This window comes from Dendrobates tinctorius, unplaced genomic scaffold (assembly GCF_039654945.1).
Source record: "Dendrobates tinctorius isolate UK_male_01 unplaced genomic scaffold, ASM3965494v1 ptg000133l, whole genome shotgun sequence".
NCBI classification, from domain to species: Eukaryota; Metazoa; Chordata; class Amphibia; order Anura; family Dendrobatidae; genus Dendrobates; species Dendrobates tinctorius.
The window spans coordinates 2252346-2271431 of NW_027361801.1; positions in this window are offsets into that span (position 1 = coordinate 2252346).

A 19086-nucleotide genomic window follows, 5' to 3' on the forward strand; every position below is an offset into this window, starting at 1 on the left:
AGTGTAAAAATTTGTTTCTCCGATTCACCGTATATATAAAAGGCGTAACCCACACACGCTCACTCACTATGGATGATGTAGGGAAGGTGGACTGACAGACAAACCAGCCTGTAGTGAGAAGCAGAGGTGTAGCTCAGTGTAGGTGTGAAACCGCTAAGATAAAGAGAAAGGGTGCAGTGTGTTAGCTTGCCCATTGGAGGGCAATGGAGAGTGTAGGAGTGGGACTGAATAACTGCCATTGGTCAGAGAAACTGTTAGGTGATGGTGGGCGGAGTTACCAGAACTGGAAGTATAAAAGGCTGAGGGAAAGTTCTGGAAGAGTCAGTCAGCGAAGCGAGCACAGTAAAGAGGAAGTTCTGATGAGGAAATAGAGACAGTGGAAAGGCTCCAGAGAGGGCTGACAGTTGAGGCGGTCACGGGGGGTGGCCCAGAGGACGGTAGCTGCAGACGAAGATGGCCTGGGGCTATCATACGGACGGTGTGCTCAGACTGGTGCAGCGCTGTGGTGGTTGGGTCTAGGCCAGTCACAGTGGAAGAGCCACAGAGGATGCCACGATTATAGTTACAAAGGAAGTGAAGGTACCGGGGCCTGTATACAGAGAAATGTGAAACGGCTGTGGTGAATTGCTGTTGTCAACAGAAGGATGGGCACTAAAAACGGACCTTTTCAATACAAACTCTGTCTCAGTCTCATGTTTGTCTGCGGCAAGAAGAGGGTCCCCCCCCCACAGTTGGATATCCTACAGATGATACCTTAATACAAATTTTTGAAACAAGGTACTGTATCAGCACATACCAGGTGTGTCCAGTCTAGGGTTACATTTCCGTCTATACTTCCGGAGTCAAACACAGACACTCACAGGCTCACTATGTATTACACCAGAATTAAAAAAGTAGAAAAAGGGAAAGGTATTCATAGCATACACCAGTATACAGTGTTGTGGTACTTTTAAATCTTCGTATATATATTTCAATCTCAGTAAGCCAGTCAAGAATCTCCGCTTCTGGAAACTACATGGATACAAGTATAGACGCAAAGTCGAGTGTTAGCAGAAATTTTTGAATTACTCATCGCGGGAAAACCTCCCGGTAGATGTTGCACAGGCGATGCAGACCCTCAATTACTGTGTCTGTGGAGAAAGTGAAAAAGGTTATTTGTGAAGAAAGGATTGCTTTATCGCAGTAGCGTGGATCACATCACCGTTACTCGTCTCCATCAAATTGTGATCACAGGGAGAGATGTACCCATGGTCCTCACTGCCTATCATGATGTGTCTGGTCATTTTGGAGTGCAAAAGACAGAAGCCACAGGCCATAGGCGATTCTATTGGATTGGCATGATAGGAGACATTGAAAAATGGTGGCAGGAATGTTACACGTCTGTGACTATCACAACTGTGAAAGGTGATCATAAACCACCACTGCATCCGCTTGTAAGTTGACGTCAATTTCAAATGGTAGCCATTGATCATCTGAGGGTAAAGGACAGCAGGACAGGCCATAACTACATCTTAACCATCATTGATCAATACACCAAATTTCTAGTTGCCGTCCCTGTGAAGGATTTAACTGCCCAGACTACACAGCGGTGAAGCAGGGAGAGGTAAGTATTGCAACTTGCAAGTGCTGTGGCCATGACTAAGCAGGGGGGCACAATCGTGGTCGACGGTACTGGCACAGGGCCCCTCATAGTACGTTGGTGTGTCTGACGGCGAGTGGGCCCTCCCACCGTCTGAGACACTGTATTGTACTATGAGGGGCCCTGTGCCATTGCCGTCGGCCATCAGTGGGCCCATCCACCTGTTCAGAGCAACGGCACTTGCGTGGGTGCGCCAGGTCTTGACCCCAGCCGTTGGGGGAGGGGTGGGCAGCCCAGTTAGGGAGGTTTCAAAATTGGCATATGTAGATGTGTTGGCTGGACATTCAGCTGCTGCAAAGGGCATAATTGGGCAAGTCCGAGGAAGAGGAGGAAAAAACCGAGGCACTTTTCTGGTAACCTATGTGTCATCAGGGGAAGGTGGGACAAAATCCTTTGGAGCTCATGCATGGGCAACGGCACTCGCATGGGTGCGTGCACCAGGTGGTGACCCCGGCCCTGGGGGGGAGGCAGCCCAGTTAGGGAGGTTGAAAAAATGGCATATGTTGATGTTGGACATTCAGCAGCTGCAAATGGAGGAATTGGAGAAGTCCGAGGAAGAGGAGGACAAAAACGAGCCATTCTTCTGGCAACCTACGTGTCAGCAGGAGAAGGTGGGACAAAATCCTTTGAAACCCATGCATGGTTCATTTTAATGTCAGGATTGATCCAGCAGCACTGAAGAGAAGTCTCTTTCGGATAGCACACTAGCAGCAGGGCAAGCGAGCTCCTGTAAGGCATATTGTGCCAATTCAGGCCAGGCGTCCAGTTTAGAGGCCTAATAGTCAAAGGGGAATGACCTGTGAGGGAGAACATCGATATGGGAGGAAAAGTAGTTTGTAACCATAGTTGACAACTGCTGCCTCCTGTCACTTTTAATCGATGCAGTATTAGCAGTCGTGTAAGCGGTACTTGAGGAATCATTCCACAACATGGTCATTAAACCCCTGTCTCCAACGCCACTTCTGCTGTGTGCACCACGAACACCTCTTCCATTGTGCCCACTATGGCTCGTGGGAGAACCAGCACCGCTGCTGTGTGCTGAGAAAGCCTCAAACAAACGGTTTACCAGAGTTGCTTGTTTGTTTGCCAATATTATCTCTAGTTTCTCCTGTGGCATGATGTTGTGTAATTTGTAGAGTTGAGCGAAACGAGTCGAAAAAATTCAAAAGTCGCCGACTTTTGGCAAAGTCGGGTTTCATGAAACGAAACCCGACCCTAGGATGAGGTCGGCCACGAGGTCGGCGACTTACGCGCCAAAGTCGCGTTTCAAAAGTTTGTTTTGCGCTCTTTTTCAGCCAATCAGGATCCACAGACACTGTGGGCAACGTGATGACATAGGCACGGGTCACCACCATCTTTCAGAAGGGCATGCAAGTGATTGGCTTGCTTTGGTGGGCGTCACAGGGGGTATAAAAGGGTGTGCACGCCGACCGCCATCTTACTTCTGCCGATCTTAGTATAGGGAGAGGTTGCTGCTGATTCTGTAGGGAGAGCGTTAGGCAGGGAAGAAGACAAAAAAACTGCTTCTGCTGCTAGCGATTTGGCCTACACAACACACCAGTCACTGTGTGTGCAGTGCAAGGGGAGGCTATATAGTGGTGTATCAGTGGTGTTGGTTGTTGGGCTGCCTTCTAAGGCTTCCTGACATTCCTGCATTGCTGTTTACCCACTGCTCCGCAAACTGCTTTTTTAAAAGCAATCCCAATTTTTTTTTTTTTGTCCTGCTGAGAAAACAAAAAAACTGCTTCTGCTGCTAGCAATTTGGCCTGCACAACACACCAGTCACTGTGTGTGCAGTGCAAGGGGAGGCTATATAGTGGTGTATCAGTGGTGGTGGTTGTTGGGCTGCCTTCTAAGGCTTCCTGACATTCCTGCATTGCTGTTTACCCACTGCTCACAAACTGCTTTTTTAAAAGCAATCCAATCTCCCTTATCCTCTAGTCACTTTTGTCACAGCTGTGCCATTGAGCCTGTCACATAGCGCTCAGATATTCATTGGGCCTCACACAATCCAAAAGTGTCCAGTGTCCAAAAGTGTGTGCAGAGATTCAAAATCTCCCTTATCCTCTAGTCACTTTGGTCACAGCTGTGCCATCGAGCCTGTCACATAGCGCTCAGATATCAGTGGGCCTCACACAATCCAAAAGTGTCCATCCAGTGTCCAAAAGTGTGTGCAGAGATTCAAAATCTCCCTTATCCTCTAGTCACTTTGGTCACAGCTGTGCCATCGAGCCTGTCACATAGCGCTCAGATATCAGTGGGCCTCACACAATCCAAAAGTGTCCAGTGTCCAAAAGTGTGTGCAGAGATTCAAAATCTCCCTTATCCTCTAGTCACTTTGGTCACAGCTGTGCCATCGAGTCTGTCACATAGCGCTCAGATATCAGTGGGCCTCACACAATCCAAAAGTGTCCATCCAGTGTCCAAAAGTGTGTGCAGAGATTCAAAATCTCCCTTATCCTCTAGTCACTTTGGACACAGCTGTGCCATCGAGCCTGTCACATAGCGCTCAGATATCAGTGGGCCTCACACAATCCAAAAGTGTCCAGTGTCCAAAAGTGTGTGCAGAGATTCAAAATCTCCCTTATCCTCTAGTCACTTTGGTCACAGCTGTGCCATCGAGCCTGTCACATAGCGCTCAGATATCAGTGGGCCTCACACAATCCAAAAGTGTCCAGTGTCCACAGTGTCTGCAGAAATTCAAAATCTCCCCTGTCCTATAGACACCTTGTACCTTGTTTTACATTACTATATAGTTTGTTGGATTTTGTCTACATTTCTACCAAAAATGAGGAAGGCTGGTGGAAGAGGCCGTGGAATTGGGCGGGGGTTGGCAGCTGGTAATGATGGTGTTGGTGATGGATCTGATGGTAGTGGCAAGAGCAAAATAGGACCGAATGCAGGAGGTGCTGACCCTGCGTCATCGTCTGGCTACATAAGGCCTCGAACGCTTAGTTTTCTAGGAGTTGGCAAACCGCTTTTAAAGCCAGAGCATCAGGAAAAAGTTTTGTCTTACATTGCTGACTCAGCCTCCAGCTCTATCGCCTCCTCTTCTTCAGTTGTAAAAAGTAAAAGCACTGAGTCGTCATTGGAGGCTCATGTTCATGAACCACACCTTTCCTTGTGTCCTTCACCCCAACCAAGATTGAAGGATGACGCAGGCCATACTACTGATTACTCCATGGAGCTGTTTTCACATACCATGCCTGGATTATCAAGTGAAATGGTGAATTACCCAGGTCAAGATGAATCTGACATGGAGTGCACTGATGCACAGCCGCTGATGGATGATTCTGCTGGTACATTCACTCAGAGCACTACATTGTCCTCGCAGTGTACAGAGCCAGATTCTGACCCTGATGAGACTCAGGTGCCCCTTCCCGCACACTATACCACCATACACGGTGACACAGAGGAAGGTGCACATGACATAGAAGAGGAGGTGATGGATGACCCAGTTGTTGACCCAGATTGGCATCCATTGGGGGAAGAGGGTGCTGCTTCCAATAGCTCAGATGAGGAGCATCCACAGCAGACATCGACATCGCAACAGCTGTTATCTGGCAGGCCCGGAGCACTCCAAAGACAGGTTCCAAACATCAAAAGAGTTGCTGGACAGCTTGTCCAGAGGGTCAAAAGATCACAGCGTGCTAGGCCGCAAAATGTCTGCCAAAGTAGGAAGAGTGCAGTGTGGCACTTTTTTGAACAAAATCCTCATGATCAGGCCAAGGTTATCTGTAAGAAGTGCGCAAAGACCTTTAGCCGAGGGAAAAATCTGAAAAATTTGAATACCAGTTGCATGCTTAGACATTTAACCAGCATGCACTTGCAAGCGTGGACACAACACCAAACCTCAAGTGCCACATGTGCAACTGATCACAACGAAGGTAGTCAGCAACGCTACATTGTTTCCCCCACTGTAAGCCCACCGGTTAGCACAGCAGCAAATGTTGAGGTGTCGTTGCAAGACCACAGCAGTCAGGGAATCCCACTGTTATATCAACGAAAGACTGATTCTAGGCCATCAGAAAGAACACCAACTCCATCACCATCATCAACCCTCTCTCAGTCCGCCCTGTCTACCGCTACTTCCACCATATGCAGCTCTCAAGTCCAGCTCACCCTCCCAGACACTATGAGTAGGTCAAGAAAGTACTCAGTCTCTCATCCGCATACACTGGGTTTGAACGCCCACATTGCCAAACTAATCTCGTTTGAGATGATGCCCTTTCGGTTGGTGGAAAGCACAGCTTTCCGCGAACTCATGGCCTATGCAGTACCACGCTATGACCTACCCAGTCGCCACTTCTTCTCTCGCAAAGCCATCCCAGCCCTCCACCATCATGTGAAAGACCGCATTGTCCATGCACTCAAGCAGTCAGTGAGCGGAAAGGTGCACCTCACAACTGATGCATGGTCCAGTCGGCATGGCCAGGGCCGTTACGTGTCCATCACTGCGCACTGGGTTAATGTGGTGGATGCAGGGTCCACAGGGGACAGCGGTGGTGGGACAGTGCTGCCTAGCCCACGGTATAGGAAACAGTTGGCTGTAGGCGTTCGACCCTCCTCCTCCTCCAGAAGCGAAAGCTCGTCCACAGAGCGCAGTCGTACGAGCACTCCATCTGCAGCTGCCACTGTTGCACACGATGTGTCCCCCAATCGAGCAGCTGGTGGAAAGCGTCAGCAGGCTGTGTTGCAGATGATGTGTTTGGGCGACAGACACACCGCCGAGGTGCTGGCCGAGTACTTGAAGCGACAAACTGAGTCATGGCTGGGCAGTGTACATCTTGAGGCAGGCAAGGTAGTTAGTGATAACGGCCGTAATTTTGTGGCAGCCATAGCCCTTTCAAAACTCAGCCACATACCTTGCTTGGCTCACACCTTGAACCTGGTGGTGCAGTGCTTCCTCAAAAATTATCCGGAGTTAACAGCCCTGCTCCAGAAGGTGCGAAGACTGTGCGCGCACATCCGCCGGTCGCCTGTACACTCCGTTCGTATGCAGAAGCTGCAGCGATTGCTCCACCTTCCCAACCACCTCCTCATTATCGACATTGCAACAAGGTGGAACTCCACCCTGCACATGGTGGAGCGGCTGTGCGAGCAGAGGCAGGCCATAATGCATTTGTGGGAGGATACACGGCCAGGCACTTTGAGAGCAGACATGGAGTTGACAGGTGTGCAGTGGTCGAAGCTGAAAGACCTTTGTAAAGTCCTTCAGTGTTTTGAGGAATGCACACGGCTGGTAAGCGCAGACGACGCCATCCTAAGCATGAGCATCCCACTTATGCGTCTGCTCATGCAAACTTTGACGCACCTTAAGGAGCAGGCGTCTGCAGCCAATGTTGATGAGGAAGAGGAGGAGGGAATCCTTGATGACATTCAGCCATTGTCTGCTCAGGGACCTCTCCTGGACGAGGTGGAGGAAGAAGAGGAGGAGGAGGATGATGATGGGGATGATTACTTAGGGGAGGAGGATGCATCTCGTGGGGCAAGTGAAAATGTTGGCGTGGCAAGGTCTGGTACAGGGTTTGTGTGTGACTGGAGGGATGTGGATTTGCCAGAATGTGCTCCTCCACCCAGCACTCGCAGTGCATCATTGACACCGGGAACATTGGCCCACATGTCAGATTATGCCTTGCGGATCCTAAAAAGGGACCCCCGCATTGCCAAAATGATGAACGATGACGACTACTGGTTGGCCAGCATCCTGGATCCACGCTATAAAGGCAAATTACAAAACATCATGCCACAGGAGAACCTTGACCTAATATTGGCTAATAAACAAGCAACTCTGGTAAATCGGTTGCTTGAGGCATTCCCAGCACACAGCAGCGGTGATGATTCTCACACGAGCCGTACGGGCCGGGAGCAGCTTGGCAGAGGTGTTCGTGGTGCACACAGCAGAAGTGGCGTTGGAGACAGGGGTTTCATGACAATGTTGTGGACTGATTTTTCAAATACCGCTCACACAACTGGTAATACTGCATCGATGGAAAGTGACAGGAGACAGCAGTTGTCAACTATGGTTACAAACTACTTTTCCTCCCATATCGATGTTCTCCCACACAGGTCATTCCCCTTTGACTATTGGGCCGCTAAACTGGACACCTGGCCTGAATTGGCCCAATATGCCTTACAGGAGCTCGCTTGCCCAGCTGCAAGTGTGCTATCGGAAAGAGTCTTCAGTGCAGCTGGATCAATCCTGACAGAAAAAAGGACCCGTCTGTCAACCCAAAATGTGGATGATCTAACCTTCATTAAAATGAACCACGCATGGGTTTCCAAGGATTTTGTCCCACCTTCCCCTGATGACACATAGGGTGACAAAAATGGCTTGCTTTGGTCCACCTCTTCCTGGTACTTCACCTATTTCGCCTTTTGCATCAGCTGAATGTCCAACATCAACATATGCCACTTTCTAAAACTCCCTAACTGTGCTGCCTCCCCCCCCATGGCCGGGGTCACCACCTAGCGCACGACACCGTGCGAGTGCCGTTGCCCTGGACAGGTGGGTAGGCCGACTCTTGGGCGCGGGCACTGGCACAGGGTCCCTCATAGTGCAATCAAGTGTCTCTGACGGTGGTGGTGCACACCCGCCGTCAGACACACCGCTGTACTATGAGGGGCCCAGTGCCAGTACCGACGCCCACGAGTGGGCCCCCCTTGCCTGGGCAGGGCCCCAGCATTTGCAATCTTTACCTCTCCCTGCTCCTCCGCTGTGTAATCTGGGCCGTCAAATCCATACTGTGCCTGACACCGTCTGAGCCTGCCTCCTGATGTATAGACATATATATTGAATGTGTACGCTATCCATACATGTTATCCGGGGATACGGTACCCTTTCTAACCTTTGTGCAATCACGTGCAATCCATACTGGGCCTAACACCGTCTGAGCCTGCCTCCTGAGACATATATTTTGAATATGTACGCTATCCATACATGTTATCTGGGGATACGGTACCCTTTCTAACCTTTGTGCAATCACGTGCAATCCATACTGGGCCTAACACTGTCTGAGCCTGCCTCCTGAGACATATATTTTGAATGTGTACGCTATCCATACATGTTATCCGGGGATACGGTACCCTTTCTAACCTTTGTGCAATCACGTGCAATCCATTCTGGGCCTAACACCGTCTGAGCCTGCCTCCTGAGACATATATTTTGAATGTGTACGCTATCCATACATGTTATCCGGGGATACGGTACCCTTTCTAACCTTTGTGCAATCACATGCAATCCATACTGGGCCTAACACCGTCTGAGCCTGCCTCCTGAGACATATATTTTGAATGTGTACGCTATCCATACATGTTATCTGGGGATACGGTACCCTTTCTAACCTTTGTGCAATCACGTGCAATCCATACTGGGCCTAACACCGTCTGAGCCTGCCTCCTGAGACATATATTTTGAATGTGTACGCTATCCATACATGTTATCCGGGGATACGGTACCCTTTCTAACCTTTGTGCAATCACGTGCAATCCATACTGGGCCTAACACCGTCTGAGCCTTCCTCCTGAGACATATATTTTGAATGTGTACGCTATCCATACATGTTATCCGGGGATACGGTACCCTTTCTAACCTTTGTGCAATCACGTGCAATCCATACTGGGCCTAACACCGTCTGAGAATGATAGATGGGGCCCACCATACACTGGAACATTCCAAAGGTGGACATCAGACACTGGAGCAGCATTTACAAGGCCCATTATACACTAGAGCATTAGAAATGGGGCCCATTATGTTTGGAGCATTATTTGGGCCCATAAGACAGTAGAGCTTCATCCATGGGGACCAACATATACTGTAGCATTATGTGGAGCTCATCATATACTGTTTCAAACATTATATGGGACCAATGATTCTGTATGGAGAAATAGATGGGCCTCGTCATGAGATGTAAAAAGTGAGGTATTTTTCATTGTACTATACCGCTATTTCTCTGCCGTATCGGAGCATGAGTTGTGGTATGTGTTAAAGGGGCGCTCTTTCGCCCAGGGCACATGAAAACCTGGAGCCAGCCCTCCCCCCCACAGTCTGTAGCCAAATAACCCCCATTTTTCAGTGCGTAACTTGTATTATGAAGTTAATTAAGGTTGACAAGCTTAAGTAAGAAGAATTGATGCTTTTGGCATTCAAATGGGCACTGTTGGTGTGTTTCCTGTCCTCCTCTCACTGCCGACTTTTATTCCCCATTGACTTACATTGGGTTTCGTGCTTCGTGACGACCCCGACTTTTCCCTATAATCGGACGATCTTGCTCGACCCGACTTTTGGAAGTCGGGTTTCACGAAACGAAACGCGACCCTAAAAAACCAAAAGTCGCTCAACTCTAGTAATTTGCCTTTGTTGCGTGGATCGAGGATGCTGGCCAGCCAGTAGTCGTCATCCCTCATCATTTTGGCAATGCGGGGGTCCCTTTTTAGGATCCGCAAGGCATAATCGCACATGTGGGCCAATGTTCCAGGTGTCAATGATGCACTGCCCGTGGTGGGTGGAGGAGCAGTTTCTGGCAAATCCACATCCCTACCGTCACGCACAAACACTGTCCCTGACCTTGGAATGCCAACATTTTCTCTTGCCCCCTGAGAAACATCCTCCTGCCCAAAATAATCATCCCCCTAATCCTCATCCTCCTCCTCTTCCTCTTCTTCCTCCACCTCGTCCAGGACAGTTCCCTGACCAGACAATGGCTGACTTGTGAGCTCATTTTCGGGTTTGCCTCTGGCTTCTGGTGAGGGTTATGGAGCTGGCTGTGCTGACAGAGGAGTAGTGAGTTCTCTATCTGGACTCCCTCTGTTGGTGAAGGGAGGTAATGAAGCTGATCTAAATGGCAGAGACCGGCCACCTGAGGAAGAGGACTGCGATTGAACATCAGGAGTTTCTTATTGGATTTAAGGCATCCGACTCCCTAGTTTCTTGCTGGTGATTTTTCCTGACTGTGGCTCCTGGTTTCCAGTTTGGTTCCTGCCTTCCTAAAGCTAAGTTTTCTCTGCTATTGTTCATGAGTTTTTGTCTGGTTTACTTAGTTTTTGTGTTCAGCCAGCCCTGGCTGGGACTGGGCTGAATCCCCATTTTGTCTCTGATCAGTTGATCTCTTTTGCTCTGTCTTCAGAATATACCTGAGTACTGATATAGTGATTTGAAGTCTAGCGACTTCAGGGCCTTCTTCTATCAGACGTGTTGGACATTCTTTTTGGCAGGGTTTTTTGCGTGATTGCAGACAGCAGCTTTTCTTTCCTGTCCTTTCTAGTTAGCGAGGGCCCCATCGTTTGCTCAGCCTATCTTTCTACCTGTGTCTGTGTTTTCATCTTGCTTCACCGACAATACATGTTGGGGGCTGTCTATTGCTTTGGGGTCTGCTCTGGGGCAGTTTAGATTTTCCCTTTCTTTCTTTAGGCTTATTTAGTTCTCCGGCCGTGGCGAGGAGTCTAGGGCACCGTAGGCACGCTCCATGGCTACTGCTAGTTGTTGTGGATAGGAACAGGGGTCTGCAATCCGCTAGTTACCAACCTCTCCGGTTTTCTGGGCTTAGCTTACTTTTTGTCTTTTCCTCCTCGGTGACTCATTCATAACAGCTGGCTGTCATCAAGGCTTCCCTCCTCCTCCTCCTCCGCTGCAGACGCCTGATTCCTAATGTGCGTCAAACTGTGCATAAGCAGACGCATAAGTGGGATGCTCATGCTTATGATGGCGCCGTCTGTGCTTACCAGCCGTGTGCATTCCTCAAAACACTGAAGGACTTTACAGAGGTCTTTAAGCTTTGACCACTGCACACCCGACAATTCCATGTCTTCCCTCAAACTGCCTGCCCATGTAAACTCCCACAAATGCATAACAGCCTGCCTCTGTTCGCACAGCCTCTAAACCATGTGCAGGGTGGAGTTCCACCTTGTTGCAATGTCTATGATTAGGCGGTGCTTGGGGAGGTGGAGCAATCGCTGCAGCTTCTGCATACGACTCGAGTGTACAGCTGAGCGATGGATGTGCGAGCACAGTCTTTGCACCTTATGGAGCAGGGATGTTAACTCCGGATAATTATTAAGGAAGCACTGCACCACCAGGTTCAAAGTGTGAGCCAAGCAAGGTATGTGTGTGAGTTTTGCACGGGCTATGGCTGCCACAAAATTACGGCCGTTATCACTGACTACCTTGCCTGCCTCAAGATGTAGACTGCCCAGCCATGACTCTGTTTGTCGCTGCAAGTAGTCTGCCAGTACCTCCGCGGTGTGTCTGTTGTCGCCCAAAGACATCATCTTTACCACAGCCTGCTGACGCTTACCACTAGCTGTTCGATAGTGGGACACCTCGTGTGCAGCACTGCCGGCTACGGATGTAGTGCTCGTGCGATTGCACTCTGTGGACGAACTTTCGCTGATAGACGAGGAGGAGGAGCGAAAGCCTACAGCCAACTATTTCCTATACCGTGGGCTAGGCAGCACTGTTCCACCGCCGCTGTCCCCAGTGGAGCCTGCATCCACCACATTAACCCAGTGCGCAGTGATGGACACGTAATGGCCCTGGCCATGTCTACTGGTCCATGCTTCCGTTGTGAGGTGCACCTTTCCACTCACTGACTGTTTTAGTGCATGGACAATGCGGTCTTTCACATGCCGGTGGAGGGCAGGGATGGCTTTTCGAGAAAAGAAGTGCCGGCTGGGTAGGTCATAGCATGGGACAGCGTAGGCCATGAGGTCGCAGAAAGCTTCGCTTTCAACCAAATGGTAGGGCATCATCTCTAATGAGATCAGTTTGGCAATGTAGGCGTTCAAACATAGTGTATGAGTACTTTCTTGTCCTACTCAGAGTGTCTGGTAGGGTGAGCTGGATTGGAGAACTGCATATGGGGGAAGTAGCGGTGGACTGGATGGAGTCAGAGGGGGTTGGTGATGATATTGGTGGTGGTGGCCTAGATTCAGTGTTGTGTTGCAAAACCATTGTGATTCCCTGAGTGCTTTGGCCTTGCAACGACGCCTCCACATTTAGTGCTGGTGGTGTGCTTAATGGTGGCGGTGGTCTTACAGTGGGGGTAGCGATGGAGCGTTGTTGGCTACCTTCAGTCGGAGCAGGTGCACATGTGCTACCTGAGGTTTTGTAGTCCATCCATGCTTGCAAGGGCATGTTGATTAAATGTCTAAGCATGCAACTGGTATTCAAATTTCTGAGTTGTTTACTTCGGCTAAAGGTCCTTCTGCACTTCTTACAGGTAACCTTTGCCTCATCAGTAGGATTTTGGACAAAGAAGTGCCACACTGCACTCTTCCTGCTATGGTAAACATTTTCTGGCCTTGCACGCTGTGCTAAGTTGACCGTTTGGTCAAGCTGTCCTGTAACTCTTTTAGTTTTTGTTCCACGTTTTAGGACAGCTACGGGCGTGCTAGATAACCGCTGCTGCGATGTCAATGCCTGCTGCGGATCCTTCACCTTATCTGAACTATTGCAAGTGCCACCCTCCTCCCCCAATGGATGCCAATCCGGGTCCAGAACTGGGTCATCCATCACCTGCTCTTCAAAGTCATCTACACCTTCCTCTTTACCTTCCTCTGTGTCACCGTGTAAGGCTAGTTTCACACTAGCGTTTATTCCACACAATGCACGGCGCCGCTAAGCCCCGCCCCCTGCTGGCTCCCTGCCCGCCCCATCCGGTCATCGCCGCCTACTATCGCACATGGACGCTTGCTATCTCTAGCATAGGGTGCGCAGATCGTGCGCTGGCCGTGCGCTAGTAGGATTTTAGCGTGCGCTGCGCATTTTTGAAGGTGCGCCGAAATGCAACATGCTGCGTTCGGCGCACATGGGCGCACCTTCAAAAGTGCGCAGCGCACGCCAAAATCCTACTAGCGCACGGCCAGCGCACGATCTGCGCACCCTATGCTAAAGATAGGGTGCGGAGAGTGCAAGCGTCCATGTGCGATAGTAGGCGGCGATGACCGGATGGGGCGGGCAGGGAGCCGGCAGGGGGCGGGGCTTAGCGGCACCTTGCGCTGCGTGGACTAAACGCTAGTGTGAAACTAGCCTAAGGTGATATAGTATGCGGGAAGGGGCACCTGGGTTTCATCAGGGTCAGATTCTGGCTCAATAGACTGCGAGGGAAATGTAGTGCTGTGGGTCAATGTACCAGCAGAATCATCTAGCAGTGGCTGTGCATCAGTGCATTCCATGTAAGATTCATCTTGGACTGGGGAATTCGGGATTTGACTGGATAACCCAGGCATGGTATGTGAAGAGAACTCCATAGAGTAATCTGAAGTATGGGCTGCCGCATCCTTAACTTTTGGTGGGGGTGAAGGACACAAGGAAAGGGATTTTTTATGACTAGAACCCTGCACTGACGACTCCGTGCTTGCAGGTTTTGACCGTTCAGAAGAGGAGGCAATAGAGCTGGTGGCTGTTTCGGCAATGTACGCCAAAACCTGTTCCTGATGCTCCGGCTTTAAAAGCGGTTTTCCTACTCCAAGAAAAGGCAACCTTACAGGCCTTCTTGGGCCAGAGGATGACGCAGGCTCAACACCTCCTGCCTTATCTACTATTGTGCTTTTGCCAGAACCAGCCGATGCACCACCACCATCAGTATCAGCTGCACCCCCATGCCCACATCCGCTGCCTCTTCAACCATACTTCCTCATGTTTGGGAAAATGTACCAAATATACCAGCAGAGAGATGGTACTGTATGAGGAGCGTCCAGCTGTGTAAGGTGTATTAAACAAATTAAATCAACGTTTATATTATGTTAGTCACAGACGCTCTCACAGTATGTATTGGACCGTAATCCAACAAGCAGATATACGGAACTGTTTCAGAAGTGTACAGCTGTATACGATTTTTGTGCAACTAACAATCTCCGTATATATATATTTACGGAGTGTCACACACACATGCTGACTAGGTATAAATGTATATACAGCACTAGGATATCCACTTCCCAAATTGTTTAACCAGCCAATGGATAGAATAATTAAAATATACCTTTTATTGATATTTTTTTAAAAATAAAGTGCAAGGTGCTCAAGTAACATTAAACACAACAAAGAAGAACGCATAAATGAAAACAGCTAGTATTGCCCATCGTTACTGAGTATCCCAATTATCAGGCATATTTTTTGGGTATTTTAAATCGGTCCAAAACAACCAACCTTTTCAAAAGACATAAGAATTTCTCAAAATAGTCTCTAGACTCATCATATCATAGCGTTGGCCGTTTTTATTGGAAACCGGTGTCATGCCATCGGTATGTTCCCAAATATGGCATACCCGTTTCCCTCTCCTCATCTGGAGTACTATATACAACAGGGTACAATACTGCTATACAACATAAAACAGAACCACATAACCTCAGTTATTACGTTCGCTGCAGGTTCTGTGACACATACATAGTATATCAGATAGAAATGTATCAGGTGTCCTGTAAAAGATATAATCTCGCATACCCTTCTTATATATCAGCAACAAATCTGAATCCACCAAGTATGCATAAATATCTTAGATAGACCGTCCCTTATATGGTGAGACCAATATCTAGACACCAAATTATTACATACAACACGGAACAATCTCACCCAATTAGCAGGGGCATTTTTTGATTGATTGCCATCTCCGTGACTAGTAGGCGCGACACCCCTTTTCTCCCGACGCGTTTCGTCCTATCTCATCAGGGGAGTCCAGTGGGGTTCATCTGAATGGTGTATCACGCATGGCCGTTCTATACTTCATCCGACATTATGTGTACATACACTCATGCATGCCTCCTTTTAAGTGTTTTCGCCGTGGCGTCTCGGGAAGCCGTCACTTCCGGTCCCTGATCAACCTCACATCCTGTGTTCGGGTCGCGCGCGTCACCAGCGTGCTCGCCCAGCAGAGCGCGTCACACGCTGAGAGCGCGCACCACCAACTGGGCATGGGCACACAGCGCTGCCACCTCCAATGGGAAAATGATATATATACTTTATATTAACATATTGGCGTCATTTAATTGCGGCATCATACAGCCCCTGTTGCACTATATATGCGCCTATCATTACCATCCATACAACAGCAAAACATCATCTCATGCTAATTGTGGGAGCCCCTCTAGAGTTTTAATTCTTGGAGATATTTATCATATTTTGAAGTATCCCCTACTACAATCATGTGCAGGAATTCATATATACGGGATTAGTTCCATATTAAATCAGGGGTTTTAGTTAATACAACTGCAGAATCAACAAACTCCTTCAGAAATATGTCAGTTCTAGAAAAATAGGTAGTTATGAAAATTATTGCTATGACAGTACCGACTTTCTTTGAACAGATGGGCCTTATAACACCGAAAAAGTGAAAGGGGTGCCACTACATTCTCCCTATAACAGTTCCTAGACTACCTCTCCCTACCTACCGCGGAGATTGGCACCCTAAGACCTGCGCAGATGGCGTCCCCACTCAACGTCGGCTTTCCCTCACTGCTGACCCTATTAATCCCTTTGCTAGATGAAAGATACAAAGGATAGTTGATCATTATGACCCTTTGGATATGTAGTTTGTAACCAGAAGATCCATTTTGTTTCTTTTTGAAGGATCATCTGGTCCCAATTGCCTCCACGTGTAGGTGGTCTTATTTTGTCAATACCCATAAATGTAATAGCCTTGGAGTTACCCTGGTGGTATCCATTTATGTGGTTAGCAATGGACGTATCTCTTTTATTATTGATGTCACGTATGTGTTCTCCTACTCTCCTCCGAAACTCTCTCCTGGTCTTTCCTACGTATTCCAGGTCGCATTCACATGTTGCCTTATACACTACTCCTGTGCTTTGGCAATTAATAAACTGTCTGATAGAGTACACCTTTCCAGTGTTATTACTTTTAAAGGTTTTACCCAGGGATATAGAAGCACAAGCTTTGCATTTCCCACATCTATGACATCCCAGTGGAGGTGACCCCAACCATGTCTGGTTGCACGGATCCTGAAAATGACTGTGGACCAATCTATCCCTCAGTGACCTACCTCGACGAAAGGTGACCTGAGGGGTAGGGCCCACTGTATCCCTGACATCCAAGTCCATACACAACACTGCCCAGTGTCGTTCTAAGATTTTACGTATCTCTTTAGCCCCATTAGAAAACTTCGTTATGAACCTAGAGATATTATCCTCCCGTTTCGGAGGTGCATGGCTCAATAGATCTCTTCTGTTTTTTGTCAGAGAGTTTTGGTAGGCTTCTGTTAGCACATTCTTAGGATAGCCTCTATCCAAAAACCTTTGCCTTAAATCATCAGCCTGTTCCTTATAATTGGCTGTATTTGAGCAATTCCGACGGATTCTAAGATATTGTCCCTTCGGAATGCCTCTCTTAAGGGAGTTGGGATGCCCACTTTCCCATCTTAAGAGGGAATTTGTAGCCGTAGGTTTACGGTAGTTTTTTGTCATGAGCTCACCATTCTCGTTCTTTTGGACTAGGATGTCTAGGAATGTCAGACTGCATTTATTAACCTCATAGGTAAAATGCAAACCAATCTCATTGTCATTTAGTCCCCCAACAAACTGACCAAAGTCAACCTCTGTACCTTTCCATATGACGAACACGTCGTCTATGTAACGTACCCACATCACTATCTTCTCGCTGAATTCAATGAATGTATCATTGAACACTATATTCTCCTCCCACCAGCCCAGGAGCAAATTTGCATACGTAGGGGCACAGGGGCTCCCCATCGCAGTACCCCTGAGCTGGTGGAAGACCTTGTTATCAAACAAGAAGATATTGTTGTTTAGGCAAAATTCCAAAGCTTTCATGACAAACTCATTATGTCTATGGTATTGACAACCTCTTGTATGTAAATAACTATCAACTGCTTTAAGACCAGCATCATGAGGGATTGAGGAGTATAATGCTTCCACATCTATACTTCCCATAATCATATCAGCATCTAAACATACACCATCTAGTTTCCCAAGAAAGTCGGTAGTGTCACGCACATATGAATTTAGAGACAGGACAAATGGTCTGAGTATCTGATCGAGATATAGACCCAAATTTTGTGTAATACTGTTAATACCTGCTACAATCGGTCTCCCCTTAAGGGGATTCATGCCTTTGTGAATTTTCGGAAGGCAGTAAAACGTAGCCATAACAGGGTGCACTGGAATGAGAAAATCTCTCTCATTCACATCAATTACACCAGCATCAAAGCCTTCATTAATCAAGTTTGTTAGATTATGAACAATCTTATTAGTGGGATTACTCTGGACCACTTCATAGTTTTCACCGTCATTCAATATTGCCATACACATGGACTTATATTGCATTATGTCCATCACCACTACATTTCCTCCCTTATCTGAAGGTTTAATTATGATGCTTTTGTCCTGCTCCAAAATCTTCAAACTACCCATTTCCTTATTTGTAAAATTGTGAAAGTTAGCCTTAAAGGTACTTGACAAATTCATTAAATCATTCGACACAAGATTGACAAAGACATCTATCGAGCTTAAATCTCCCGTTGGGGGTGGCATTTTTGTACTCTTGTTCTTTAATTTTGTAAATGGACCCACTCCTCTATCATTGGGGTTCACATCTCCCAAATGATACAAGAAGCGTACGTCCGCCAATAACCCGTCATCAATGCCAAGTTCTGTCGATGTCTTTTTGTCCTCTGTTATAAAATGCTTTCGCCATTTCAGTTTTCGTGCGAATAGGTGCAGATCTTTAATTGTCTCAAAGCAGTCATAATCAGTTGTGGGAACAAAGGATAACCCTTTACTTAGAACGCACATTTCAATTTCCGTTAATGGTCGTGTAGAGAGATTAACTACTTGAGGTTCTAAGGGGTGTTGTGGGTGTTCTGTCGATTTCTTAGGGGGTAGCTGAGGTCTAAAAAAATCTCCCTGCGGGGACCTTCTACTACTCCCTCTGTTACCACCCCTATTTCCTCTACCTCTACCTCTTCCCCTCTGATACCTAGACTTTGTCTCAGTGTCTGACACCTCCGCTTCAGAGGAGATGTCTGTTTCTGGTATTTTAAAGTTACGACCAATGGATACTGAATATGCTTTATTTTCTCTGAATTCCAGAAGGTCTCTATTATAGATTTTATGTTTCCGTTCTTTCAAATGATATTGAAATCTTTCAAGGCTATTTTGCAGACTCAGCTCTTTAGCTGCAAAATCAGGTTCACTTGAGAATTTTTTCGTGACTTCTATCTGTTCTTTTAAAGTCTCGTTTAATTTATTTAGGGTCACCTTCTCTTCATCTAATAGTTTCATAAGTCTAAGGGAACTTTCTGTTGCTTCTTTTTCCCACTTTGCTATAAGACCTGGGTTCTTGTATCTATAACCCGGTGCCAGAGTGATTCTTAAATGTCGTGGGACTATTCCTGCTCTGATATAATTGTCCAAACTTTGGACCTCCCACCAGGATGAAACTTGATCTTTATACGTTTTTGTCAATTCCTTGAAAGCAGCA